The sequence below is a fragment of the Patagioenas fasciata genome, chromosome 5 (genome assembly GCF_037038585.1).
Source record: "Patagioenas fasciata isolate bPatFas1 chromosome 5, bPatFas1.hap1, whole genome shotgun sequence".
Classification (NCBI taxonomy): domain Eukaryota; kingdom Metazoa; phylum Chordata; class Aves; order Columbiformes; family Columbidae; genus Patagioenas; species Patagioenas fasciata.
In genome coordinates, this window is record NC_092524.1 from 19,624,125 (window position 1) to 19,633,983 (window position 9,859).

A 9,859-nucleotide genomic window follows, 5' to 3' on the forward strand; every position below is an offset into this window, starting at 1 on the left:
AACAAATAAAATCCAGCTGACCAGATGCCAAATTCATATTATCTAGTCACTTGTCCAAATCACCACTGATTGTAAAATACCCTTTTGTAAAATACATTCTACTCTGTAGAAACTCTTGATGCCTGCAGTACATAGCTGAAAGTCTCTGCACAAGAACTGTTTTAGACCTGCATTGAGATTCAGCTGATCAGCTACATGCTTCACACTCCCCTGCTGCTCAAGAGGCTTGGAGACAGGACATAGGTTAAACTAGTTTACAGTGGAAATGCAAGCCACAGAAGGAACTGAGCCAGCATCATGCTTCCAGCTGTATAAACACCTTTACTTGTGTTTTTAGAAATAACTACACTGCTGGTGCCCCAGATTGCTTTTTTGCCCAATTCAGGTAACAGCTTCACTTTGTTTACTTAAGATCAGGCTCTTTCATCCCAGTCTCCAGGTCATTTAAAGGGGAGACGGTACCTTTTCGTGCCTTTTTTTTTTTTTTTCTTTTTTTTAAATATTTCTGTGTGGGGACTCAGGGGTGCTCAAGGCTGATGTTTGGGAGATGGTCCCTCTCACCATCCCAGTGGCTTCCAGAGCCCTGTGTTGACCTGCCACTTGTGCAGCCATTTTCCTACATGATGCAAAAGCTTGTGGGATTTTGAGAAAATACCCTCAGCACACACTCTGCAAACTTGCTATTCTCACTCACAGGAAGTGAACCAATTCCTTCCCTAAGAAAAAAAGAGACTTATAGTTTTGGGTCAAAAATCACACTAAATGGGTGCCTTCCAGAGAATATCTTTGCCATCTTGAAACAGAGAAATAAACTTAACAGCAGAGTCAATTTTACTGTTAAGTGGCATTCTTTATTTTATGAGCACTGGGGAACACTTGGAATCATCTTCCATAAGTGTTCCAATGACTGCACGCTCTTGTGTTGCTTATATTCACATAATTATTACATATGCATTACAATTTTTGAAAATTTTGACATACATCTATACTAAAAAATAATTGATGACGTTAGTTATAATTGTTTAGTTTCTTACTTACAACACACCTATTAATTATTAGTTAAATATAAACTAAGCACTCTACTTCTAAACAATGTATTACTTAATCTTCTGTCTCCCTCTTGTCATGCAGAAGGATCTAAAACATGAAAAACATCCCCTTGTTTTGCAGGAAGCATTTATCTCATGTAAATTGGTTAATGACGGGTACATCTTTTATAACTCAATCACAGTATACATTAATTTGGCAGTTTCTCTTCAATTTAATTTTAAACAAACAAGCCAACGGCTCCAAGAAAAGTCCCAGAAGAACATTTTTATCCTTAACCAGTAAATAAGTGATTTCCCTGTGGTTTAGAAAGCAGAGGTTTGGAAGGAGACAACTTTAAAGGCCATCAGGATATGAGCACAGTCCCAGCATGTCTGGGAGAGCGGTGAGCAGGGACCAGTCGCAGCCCATCAGCATATTGCTTTCATTGCCTGAAGATGTTTCTTTCCCCAAAACTACTGGTCTGCAGGACAGGACTGGATACATCTCATGAGGACTTTGGTTTGGCCTCCTTACTACCCCAAAAAATGTTTCTCACATGGATTCCTCTTCCCATTCCATTTTAACTGAAAGCATCCAGAGACTGCTGAGCAGGCCTCAAGTTCAGGTGGTTTTCAGATCTGCCCTCACCATGATTTTACACACAAGAAGGAAGGTTCAGATCATCCCCAAAATGGGCAAGTTTACTTATGAAAACTCATTAAATTTTTGATGAAGGCAACCGCAAGTTAATTTGTTTCTAGTTTTTATGTATTCAGACTTTCAGATGGCCGTGTGCAAGAGCCAGGTAGCTACATTTTATTAGATGAAACCAAGATGTGACCCTGGAAGGCAGAGCATGCTTTGATTTTCTTAAGGCTGAGGACAAGGGAGCCAGTGAGAGCTGGAAACACAGAAGTCATGCTTTGCAAGGACACTGCCCCAGGGGCTAATTGTTTCCCATTATCAGTTCAGCAGCTTTATCAGCTGTCCCACAAACAGCTTGCCCTCCTCTTGGTTGTTCTGGCTGCACACACACGATATTTGCTTTCAAATACTGACACCAAAATCAGTTGCTGAAAAGGCCATCCAGGACCCAAGTGGCCTGGAAAGAGAGGGGTCTTTTTAATGTGTATGTATCTGTGTACACAGGACACATCGAGCCAGTTCTGCAAACAAACTGGTGCCATCAACTGAAAGTTCCCAGGGTGTCCAGCAGCAGGAGAGGAAAACTGGCACTGAACAAAAGCAAGGTCTACAGCCATCACCAGGCACACAGGAGCTGCATGAAGAGTAGATTCAGGTTACTGGACCAAAAAATGTTCTTTGTCTCCTCTCATCTGTTTGCAGAGCTCGTGCAATCCTTTCCTACACTTGAATGCAGAATCCAAATAACTTTCTCCTAGAAAGAGGAGGCAGGGCTGAACAGCATCTCAGTAACTAGTCAGTGCCTGCAGTCTTCATAGATGTAATGAAATGTAACAAAAACACATATGCATTAATCAAAAGGGCAGTGATTAGCATACAGTCTTCTGCCTTGTATTGGTGGGAGGTAAAGGGTAACCCAAGAAATCTGTAACTTAGCTAAGGTTTGAGGAAAGTCCACTATAAAAATAACCTTTCCCCTTCTAAGTGACATCATGATCTTCTGTGGTAGTGTCATGTGAACTGCCTGCTCCTATGGCTTGGCCCTTCATTCTTCAGGGAGGATGCACTGAAAACCACTGAATTCATTCCCAGTGACCCAAAAGCAGCTGGGGACTTAAGGCAGAGTTTAAGCCCAAAGGTTCCCCTGGGGAAGGAGCAGAGTCAGAATAGGCAAAGCTATGTTGCAATTTCTGGCAGAAAGTGTAAATGACCCAATGAACTGCTACAACAACAGGATAAACCAAGTAGGACCACTGAGCTACACTAGATCCTGAGTCCTGCTTCCTCAGGTCAGGTTCTTGTGAACACCAGTTATAGCTATTGAAATAGCTTGTTTAAGCATCACCATCCATTGCTGCTTCAGCTGGAAGCATACTAAGCTCCATAGGATCATCTCTAGGCTCTGTTGATTCACTGGAGATAGGCTTTTGAAGCTCATGCTTCCTACATCTCATGCCCAGTGCCTTTGCAACTTTACACATTTATTTTGAGCCCAGCACATCAACACATTATACTTCTCAGAGGTCAGCAAGCTTGTACTCTCAGAGCATTCAGTGTTCTCAGAGACTACAATGGTGATGCAATACTAGCAGCTTTCCAAAATAAAGCTAGTTCGATGTGTACGTGTTGCCAAGTTCATGCTGTTCTACCACTGAAGGAATCTGTGACACACAAGTACACTAGACCTAAGGTTATCCCTGGAGCAAAATATTAAATGAGAACAGAAAGTAATTACCTTACAGATTAGGTCAAATCCATGTCAAGATTTCTGGCACATTGCACAGTTCAAAGCTGATATAGACTTGACATGAGAAGAGCATAGGGTCCTCAAGGCAGGGTGAACATGCTGGTTGTGCTGAAGGCAGGAGTGCTAAAATGTGTGCACTGTCCAATGCAAACGTGTACTGGAAGTGGAGACAAGTCCAACTGAAAAAGCTATATTCAGAGACTTCAACTAACAGCTGAACTCTGAAAGCTCAAACATAAAGCAAACATAAAAAGGAAACATTACCAGGAAGGCTGAGATCTGAGATATAGACCCTTTGCAACTGTTAAAAATATCAGTGGGAAACTATTTTTTGTTAGTTCCTCTGTATTACTACATCTAGCAGCAAGTGAAATCAAGAAGGCTAGTTTGGGTGTCTGAAGACAGTGAAGATGTTGACATCTCCTTACTGCCTAGAGGACCTTTGCTCAAGATCCCCATTCCAGTATCACAGGTTCATGTGAAACCACTCTCTTTTGTTGCCAGCTCTTGCACAGTGCAAGCTCAAAGGTTGAGAGGCTGCAAGCCATGAAGCAGTCAGGCAAAGGCAGAAGCAACATGAGCTGAAGATGGGGAAGCTCCTTCCCTGGAAGGTCCACACCGTCATGTTGTCACCTTGCTCCAGCACTGAGCATCAATCTAAGGTGGCCTGAAGGGGATGCGGCAGAAAAAGGCCCTAAAGATGCCCAGTAAGAATCAGTGACTTGCGCAACAGGGGCATTTGTAAAACTGCTACTTACAGTGGCTCCAGTTTTGTCTTTCTTTTCCATCCCTTCCTCTTTTTGGGTCATCTTTATTGGGAAATGAGAACACGAGTTGTGACACAAACACATTTGGAGCATGCAGCCATGGAAACTGCTGCTTAAGTGTGACTTAATATTTCTTATTTTGTCTCCTTTTGATTAAACTGAATGGCAGAAGGGACCATAACCATGAGATCCACCTGCTCCTTAGAATACATAACTGCCTGTCAGTTGCTCAGTATTTTTACAGGTGTACAAATACCTATTTATATGAGTATATTATAAAAGCTTGCATATTTATAAATAAACCTAGCAAAAATGTGTAAAAGTCAATACTATTTGGGAGAGGTCAGTAAGAAAAACAAATGAAGACATATGGAAAACTTTCAAACTGGAACAAAGAGACCTCAAAATGAATTTAAAAAAACCTGAAGTTTGGGTCTTGGAGTCTTCATCCAAAACATAATTCAATGTGAATGAATGGTTTGATTAATTTTATTCCTTAAAGAAACCAGTATTTTTCCAAACAACTCTGCTGAGGGATTTATGAAATAACCATTTTTCTTTACAGCTGTAGCCTTCTAATTAGACTTCCATTCTAAGATGAATTTTTAAGCCCTTCAGACCTGAGATATTACACACAGTCCTCCATAATAAAATAATTTCCTCAGGAAGAGATTATTTAATAGTCTTTGTGTTGAGTAATTACAGCAGGCTTCCTCCTTTCCATTCCTTGTTCTCTTTATTTACTTCTGCAATAAGCTCATAGAACGACAGTCTCTGCTGACTTCCAATGTATTATTATTCACTGAGATGCAGCAAGGAGAACAACATGGGCTCAGTTGAATTATTTAGCATGGAAGATATGGGTTTTTAACACAGAAACTGCAATGCCCTTTCAGTATACACAGTCAAGACAAATACAGCATGGTAGCTTCCTCACAGGTTGCAGGAGGAAGTGCAATGGCAGGGAGAAAAACTCACACGTAGAGGAAACTCTCGAGAATTTCCAGACAGCAAACACTGCAGTAGTGGTCAGCAAATGTTTGAGATGACTGCAGGCAGGGCTTTTGCTCTACCCAACAAGAGGTTGTGTCCTGTTAGGCGGGAATATCTCTGTCTCCAAGGCAGAATACAGACAACTGGTAATATTTTTACCCTCAAGGATGTACCTTTTGGGTCTGCTGTTTTCCCAGCTTGGTGGGAAATGGGAGCTTCTAATGGATGTCAGAGCTCCTGAGTTCTGCTGTGTGTCACTTGCACTCTGCCACTGGGCCACTTTAGACAGCAGTTGCCAGCCCTGGCTTTAGAGCACCTCAAAAGTTGCAGGCCTTGAAAATTAGGAAGGATGGCTGGTTCCTGAACCATAGTTAATTTCCATAAGAGGGAATAATTAATAAAAGTTACATTCCCTAGGACTGGCAGCAGAGGCAGCATTTTCAAGGCCTTCTGAGAAGGTATTTAGTCCAGCACACAACACATGGGGCTGGAACTCAACTGCTGTATGCTGTTCCTGGCTCTGCCAAAGCTCCCCTGTGACCTGTAACAATTTCTATCACCTCCACTTATCCTCCTGCCTTTTCTAGCACCATTCCTCAGACAAGCACTTCAGTGCTACACTACTCCAAGACTAACTCCTGGTGAGGATGCTTTCTCTTAAGCCAGGGTTCAATGTATTAATGAAAGACAGATTGGACTGCAGACTTCACTGAAGGATTCCTGTTTAATGAGATTGGTAAGGACAAACCATATATATACACATACACAAAGCTTTTTTTTGCACAGTATAATACAATTGCACTTAAAGCTGAGTCAGTAGGAAGTCTGCATACTTCAAAAATGAAAGCCATACAAAATGAATTTCACATTAGGAAAAAACAAGTAGCCTGCTCACTGGTGATCAGCTTTGTTGCCTGGGTACTAAGTACAGTAGCTCCTTTTTGCTCCCTGCCAGGGCCCTGTAAGTGCATGCTGTATTTTATTTCAGTCTACAACCATCATGGCTTCTTACTCATCTCCAGTGAAATGCTCCATTGTCTGCTTTGCAGGAACCAAGGCCAGCATCAGAATCAATCCCACCTGCATGTTGAGGGAGTTTGCCCAAGGCTGCCTCCAGGATCTTTCAAGATGAGATCTGAATTCTTAAAAGCCTTTTTGTCTTTGTAAGTCACAGCAAAAAGTGCTTCTTCCACCTACCTGCTTTTCTGTAAGCCACTAAACCAAAGCAAGGCTGGGGTGTGCTGCCTGGCAGCTGCTGACAGCTCCCTGCACTGGCTGTATCTCACTGGATAGCAGAAGTATGGTGGAGAAACAGCAGCAGATTTGTTGAATTCTGTTTGCTGGACTTGTGATTTTACTAACCCTGAAAAGCTGCCATGACTTGCTGAAGATGTGATCTGAAGAGAAGACAAACTGGTATCTTGAGGCATCAGCAGATTTAACCAGAGTTAACAGAGCATCAGTTATCAGCTGAACCTCAAGAACTCACAGCACTGGCGTTGTAAAGCAGAATACATAAGGCCAAAGGTGCTGACACTTGGGCTAAGGACAGTCAATTCATTCTGGGAATTACTTGTCTTCTCCTTCTCTATTTGCAAGTCAGAGGATGCATTCTTTAGCTCCCAGTTCTACAGACTCTTGGAGAATTAAGCTCAGTTCTTTCCTTACCATCATCCTGTCTAGTAAACAAACCGCAGGACTTACTAGGTCCCTGGACAACATGGCTGCAAGCCCTCATGCCCTTCAGGGGTTTCCACAGCCATAACCAGCTAGGATCATAGAATCATATCGTTTTGGTTGGAAAAGGCCCTCAAGATCATTGAGTCCAACTGTTAGCCTAACACTGTCACTAAACCATGTCCCTAAGAAACTCATCTACACATCATAAGACTTGTTCTCCAGATAGTTCACCACCTTCATTACCCTTCTCTGAACTCATTCCAGCACCTCAATGTCTTTCTTGTAGTGAGGGGCACAAAATGGAACACAGTATTCAATGTGAGGCCTCACCAGCACCGAGTACAGTGGCACAATCACTTCTCTGGTCCTGCTGGCCACACTATCCCTGATACAAGCCAGGATGCCATTGGCCTTTTTGGCTACCTGGGCACACTGCTGGCTCATATTCAGCTGGCTGTCAATCAACATCCCCAGATCCTTTTCTGCGAGGCAGCTTTCCAGCCACTCTTCTCCTAGCCTGTAGCCCAGCCTGGGGTTGTTGTGACCCAAGTGTAAGGACCTGGCACTTGGCCTTGTTAAACCTCATACAACTGGCCATGGCCCACGGACTGAGCCAGGCCAAATCCCTGGATAAATAATTATATCCATCTGAAGGCATGAAATCCAATCTTCAATGCTGTGGGACATATTTTCCAAGGTAGCTTCTGACCCTTAAAGTGAAGAAGCTCAGCAGCAGGAAGTCACAGTTCTCAAAAAGTAACTGGTCAAAATATAGATAATCTCAGCTTATTCCCACTATGGCAAATAACTCTGTACATTGAAAGACCAAGAGTCACATTACACTGAGAGTAAAGGCTGCTCTTGCTTTTCACCATTGTAGCTCCCTGTGTAAGAAATTGTCTTGCCAATATAATAGGCTCAGGCAGTATCTCTCAGCAAAGCATATTTTACTAGCAATTTTGCAAAACCAGGTGCCTTACCTAATGGTGCCTCACCACTGCTTATATTCCCTGAATCCTAGCTGCACATTTCCTCCCATTCCTTATTGGCTGGATTTTGCAGGGTTCACAGACAACCCGACGCTACCCAGATGACCTGCTTCAGTTTACTTCTCTCACTACTTCAATTCTAACAATCCCCTCCCCTTACTACTTTTCATTTAAGGTATGGTTTCTTGGCTGTCTAGCTAACCTTTGCCCCCAGCTTAACTTTTAACCACAGGGATCAGTTCACATTCCACAATTAGCAAAGAAACTTAGTTTTACATTCAAGTTCTGATAGTCAAATGTCCCTCAGTCCCTACTGTCTAGGGTCTGGCCTCAGATCCCCAGTTGCAAAAATAACATTCCTCCCTCAAATAGCTCCTTACACCTGCAGAGTGTGTTGCTTGAGGGTGGGGCTGGAAATAAACTTGTCTCCCTGAAACTATCAAGAGAACAGCAACTCCAAAAATGTAATATTGTCATTCTAGTTAGTGGCATCACCACTATGAATGATATTTGTGAATCCAGTTGAGATCATAAATACTTTTTTTATTAAGTTAAAGAGAGGAGGTAGTACCTCTGATATGGGTCTAAAACTGCACAGGCTGAATTTTGCAGGGGTTTTTGTTTTACATAAATAGGTGTAGAAGTAATGGGGAAACACCCTAGACTATGCAAATTACCCACTGAATCACCCCAAAGTGGTCACTCAGATTAGCTGTCTGGCTAGATAGTGGTGTTTCCTTTAAAAGTAAAAGCCTGTTTTTTGTTTTTCATGGTTTTTCGGTTGTGTGGTCTTTTTTTTTTTTTTGCAGGGGGGAGGGGTTACACTCACACCAGAGGTCACATTTTCACCAGTTAACTTTCAGCAGTTTCAAGAAAGAGCTCAAGCACAACTTGAATTTACAAACTAATTGAAAGAATATTAATCAGTAGTTTTAAACTCCCTTTATGAAAAACAAATCAGATTGCCCATAACTATTTTGAAGTTAATCAACTAAGATATGTTTAACTATGTTTATACTAAGTCATATGAACACTGTTTCACAAGACAACATCCCAGCACAAAAGTGCCAATACATTTAAATAGCCACTTGGTCAGCTTCAAGTCAGCTTTGACATTCAGTGACTGCAAGACGACAGTGCTCCAATTTCTGTTTGTCTACTGCAAGTTCTCAAAGCAAAATTACAGAACTTCCTCTATATAGGTAAATCTACAAAACCAAACAAAAAACCCCAAATAAAAGACCACACACAAAAAAACAAAACCACCAAAAAACCCAAACAAACCAAACAAAAAAATCCCAAACATACCATGAAAAGACTAAGTGTTGCTCTCTGCTCACTAGTTTCGACTTACCTGTGTGCCCAACTGGGCCTATGACTTACCCCCCTGTGGGAGTCCTACAGTCTTTAAAACAAATTTACATCAAAAAAGGCAGAATATAGAGCATGCTTTGCTTTCCCTCGGGCCTTTTCTTTTCTTGCCCTCACCTCAGAAATGGATGGAATGCAACTGTAGTTCTGGGACTTACCTAAAGCAGTCTTGCCAAGGAACTTCATAGCTCAGTTTCCTCTGAGAATATTTTTAATGAGAGCCACCTCAACTCTTAAAGAGCTTCACCTCTGATGCAACCTTTGATTACACTTACCACTACTGTGACCAAGTCCCCTTTTTGTTTCCAAAAAGCACGAAGTTCAATGAATGAATCAGAAGACACTCTCCACAGGCTTCTTGAGAACTCAATCTTGTATTACAAAACAAGGCTTCCTACAAGATCAAAATATCTAATGCATATCAGTCTTTTCCAGCTAGCTGCAAAGCATCATTCTGAATGCTTTGTTTCCACCCCTCTTATTACCACTGTCTGTTTCCCCTGTGTTCACTGTGTGCAATAGCACCTGTTAAACAAAGCCTTCAGTAGCCTAGAGAGATTACCTGGCTATTCATTCTACAAATTCTTCATCTGGTGTACTAGTAAAACTCAACATATGGTGGTAACTTATCTTTGTTT